Source organism: Lepus europaeus, chromosome 1 (assembly GCF_033115175.1).
Source record: "Lepus europaeus isolate LE1 chromosome 1, mLepTim1.pri, whole genome shotgun sequence".
NCBI lineage: Eukaryota > Metazoa > Chordata > Mammalia > Lagomorpha > Leporidae > Lepus > Lepus europaeus.
The window spans coordinates 35,406,149-35,410,698 of record NC_084827.1 but is presented as its reverse complement, the minus strand read 5'-3'; the positions used below and the strand labels follow the sequence as shown (position 1 = coordinate 35,410,698).

General features: G+C 41.1%; 1 non-coding gene across 1 annotated transcript; it reads right to left on the bottom strand.

The window, feature by feature from the left end:
- Positions 1-2,243: 2,243 nt before the first annotated feature.
- Positions 2,244-2,366, bottom strand: LOC133768702 (small nucleolar RNA SNORA40). The gene has a single exon (XR_009867053.1). It is a non-coding gene; the product is annotated as a small nucleolar RNA SNORA40 (small nucleolar RNA).
- Between the last annotated feature and the right edge of the window lie 2,184 nt (positions 2,367-4,550).

The window sequence follows — 4,550 nt, the reverse complement described above, 5'->3', positions numbered from 1 at the left end:
ATGCAACCCTCCATATAACAACCTGAAAATATACTGATATTTTTATAACCATAATGCCCTCTAGAGCTCCCTCACATGCAGTGTGTTCATACTTAAAATTACACTAACTGGCTCAGAAATTTTTTCCCAAGTATCTAAAAAATTACCAAAGGAGCCCATAATCTTTTCTATTGATACTGAAGAAGGAGGAGATCTCTCTTTGTATTTATTTATTTGTGAAGTGCACACACACACACACACACATGAGGGAGAGAGAGAAGGAGATAGTGAGAGAAATCTCCCATCCTCTGATTCATTCCCAAATGCCCACGACAGCCAGGACTGGGCCTCGTTGAAGCCAGGAGTCCAGAAACCAACCTAAGTTTCCCATGTGGGTGGAAGGGACTCAGCTTCCTGGGCTATCTCTGGCTACCTCCCAGTAAGAGCATGAGCTGGAAGCTGGGATGGGAGCAGAGTCAGGACTCCAGTATGCGATGTGGGCATCAGAAGGATCATCTTAACCACTGGGCCAGGCTCCCACCCTGGAGATCTTCGCCTTCTTCTCACTTTTCTCCTTCCCTCTCTCCTCTTCCAGGAGGCAAATGATTTTTTAAAGTTGTCTCTTTTTTTAAGATTGATTTATTTACTTGAAAGGCAAAGTTTTCAGAGAAAGAGGGAGGGACAGAAAAATGTTGATCTTCCATCTGCTGGTTCACTCCCCAAATGCCCACAACCTTGAGAGCTGGGAGCTTCTTCTGGGTCTCCCACATGGGTGGCAGGGCCCAAATACTTGGACGATCTTCCACTGCTTTCCCAGGCAGGGAGCTAGATTGGAAGTGGAGCAGCCAGGGCTTGAACTGTGTGGGATGCCAGCATTGCAAGCAGCAGCTTTACCTGCTACTCCACAGCGCCGGCCCCAACATTGTCTTGTTTTAAATTAAATTAAATTATGATGTTATTTGTTTGAAAGGCAGATACACACACACACACACGGGTAGGGGAGATTTTCCATCTGCTGTTTCGCTTCCCAAATGCTTGCAACAACTAGGCCTAGGCCAGGCTGAAACCAGGAACCTGGAACTCCATTCAGATCTCCCTTTAGGTAGCAGAAACTGCAGTAATTGAGCCACCAAGTGCTGCCTTCCAGGGCGTACACTAGCAGTAAGCTGGATCAGAAGCAGTGTGCTTACTCAAACCCAGGCACTCGGATAAGGGATGTAGGTATCCCAAGCAGCATATTTACTGCCATGCCCACTGATGAATTCTGATATTTTATTATACCCTCTGTGATATGTGACCCTTGGGAAATTGAAGGAAGATAAAGTGGAGTTTTACATGTAATTATCTGTCTCTCCCCATTTTTGAAAACTCATTTAACGCACACCTTCTCTCCTCTTGCCCTGCTCTTTGGATGTTCTGACCTCCATGTTGTCAACTGGGTATTCCAAGCCCAATACCCTCTCCTTCCCTTGTTGCTAATAGGAAATTTTATGAAAATACTTTTCTGATAACAGTAATTCATATTAGGGTGAGAATGAACACAGATCATTCTGAAAAATGTTTAATTATTATCCCAAAGAGTAAAATAGCCACCTTGCTTTACTTCTCCCATGCTAACTGCTAGAAAACCTGCTTTCTAGTACTATGTGTGTCCATATGTACTGAGGGATCATGAGTCATTCCCTCCTGAGTTAAGAAGATACTGGATTAGCTTTTAGATCACTTTCAACTTGAACATTTTATGAAATGCAAGCACTCAAGTTTGAGGGGACAACAGGTACATTTCTTAGGTACATAAAATAATGAAGTTGGGAAAAGACACTTCCAAAAATGAAAACAATTAAACAAAATCAACATAATAATGTTGCCAGTGAAACTCAGGGGGCTCAATTAAAATTTAAGAGTTTTTCTTTCCGGTTGTCTTATCTCACTAGGTCCTTTTAGATCACCCTATACAAACATACACACATACTTCCCAGTCACAAGTGGAGCCTCCCATTGTTTAACCAGAATGCAGAATCAAGGGAGGAGAAGGTCCAGTGCATGTGGAGCTGATCACATTAGGATAAAGAAACATAAATAACCACCTGGCATTCTCTTCCCTGAAGCTTATGCCATTATCATTCCATAAATATTAATTTATTCAAAGTTTTGCCTTAGCCCTGTGCTCATTCATATATATAACTGTTGGTGGCACCAATCCAGTAATGAAGTAGGGGGTTGGGTAAGTTGTTTGATAAATTTTGTCTTTTTTGTTTTTTCATCCTATTCCTGCTTGTGTATATCAAAACTCATACTATCAATGAGTTCTGTGTTGCAAAAGAGGATCTTTTGCACCTGTATTTCAGTCTTTGTCCACAAGTTAAACAAAAACATACACAAGTACAGTAAATCAAGCTCTTAATGGACTTCACACACACAGTGCATGTACATTTACAACCCATATAATACATTGGCCACCAAGTGGTCCAGACTATACTTTATGCTACACTGAAAACAAACAAAACTACAACTGTAGGAGTACCACCTATTTGCTGTAGCTTGGCATCATGGGAGTTTTATATAGTATACCATGTAAGAACTTTTGTTGGAAATCTCTTGAGATGTCTTCCTTCTTTCCTTGGGGACTGCTGAAAGATTGCAAAGCCTCATCTAAGCTATTTCTTCATTGCTTTGTGATCTCAGCCTCTGATCAGATGATGCATACAATCCTTCCAAGTGTATGTGGTCCTTGCAGCATGGTAGTCTTCTGCAGTGTGGTCTTTTCTCATACTCTCACTGCCTTCCTTGTCATAATCAGCTCACTGTTTTAGATTCAACACAACCAAGAGCACAGCAACAAACACTTCTCCTTCTCAGAAAGTAGAGGTTAACTTGTGGTAGCTTTTGGCAAGAATGTAAGCTTGAAAATACTCATATTTCAGTATGGAGATTGTATTCCTGTCATTAAAAAGAAAATTCATTTGAGTGACATATTGTTCCAGATGAAATTTTTTTTTTTTTTTTGACAGGCAGAGTTAGACAGTGAGAGAGAGAGAGACAGAGAGAAAGGTCTTCCTTCCGTTGGTTCACCCCCCAAAATGGCCGCTACGGCTAGCACTGCGCTGATCCGAAGCCAGGTGCTTCCTCCTGGTCTCCCATGTGGGTGCAGGGCCCAAGCATTTGGGCCATCCTCCACTGCCTTCCTTGGCCACAGCAGAGAGCTGGACTGGAAGAGGAGCAACCCAGACAGAATCTGGCGCCCCGACAGGGACTAGAACCCGGGGTGCTGGTGTCGCAGGCAGATTAGCTTAGTGAGCCGTGGCGCTGGCCAGATAAAATCATTTTTAAAATCCTACTTTCTTGATAAGTTTAGGAAAGTATGCTTTTAAGTTGCCTCTTTATCACTTCAGCTTTGGTTCTTTGCAATTTTTCAGTAACAAAAATCTATCCTTAACCTTACATGTCTATTGCTCAAACTATTCTTAATAAGAAAAAAACCAATGCACTTAGTAATTTTTAATTGGTATTAGATTTTACATGCATATTCTCTTTGATACCCTCTTAACTGTGTCCTGAAAACATCTCATTCTCATAGCTCTGAAACAGCGCTGAATTTTGGGAAAATTATTACTATTATTTTTTATTTAAAAGGCAGAGAAATAGAGAAATTCCCCCATCTGCTGCTTCACTCCCCAAATACCCACAACTGTTCGGTCTGGGCCAGGAGCTGGATTCACATCTTTTATGTGGGTGGCAGGAGCCCAGTTACGGAGCTGTGACCTGATGCCTCCCTGGGCACGCACTAGCAGGAAGCTGGATTGAGGAGTAGAACAGGATGTGGGTATCCCAGGAAGCATCTTTTAGCCACCAGACCAAATGCCTACCTCAGCGCCAAGTTCTAAAAGATGAGTAAACACATGTATATTCATACTATATTAAAAATAATTATTGTAAGTTTTGTTTTTATTTTGAGCAATGAGTGTTCTGTCTGTGTAAGAATAAATTTTAAGTTAAAACGTAAAATAATAGAAAATATGCTAACAAAATGTAGACTATAGAAATAATACAAATTTTAATGTTTATTTTCTTATTACTAGAGTTACATTTTTATGGGATTATATTTCAAAATAAGACATGAATGAATTTAATTTGAGATGTTAACTACTCATCAGTGAGAATATATTTGATTAATTTACAAAAAGCAAGTTGGTTATACATTTTTAATTTCTTTCTCTTTTATAAGATTTATTTATCTGTTTGAAAGGCAGCATGACAGAGAGAAAGATCTTCCTTCTGCTGGCTCACTCCCCAAATGTCTGCAATGGCCAGTGCTGGGCCAAGCCTAAGCCAGGAGCCCAAAGCTCCCTCTGACTCTCCCACTGCTGTCTGAGGCACAGTAGCAGGAAGAGCCCCCGGGGCCAGAACCCAGGCTCCAAGACTGGATGCCAATGTTGCAGTGTTAACCTGCTGTGCCACAACCCAGGCCCTGTGATGTTTCCTTTGAATTCATGTACTGGTCACTGTATCATAGAAATGATCCCAATAATTTTCCCTCAGAATGTTTACCTTTGATGTGATTTTTTGTGACA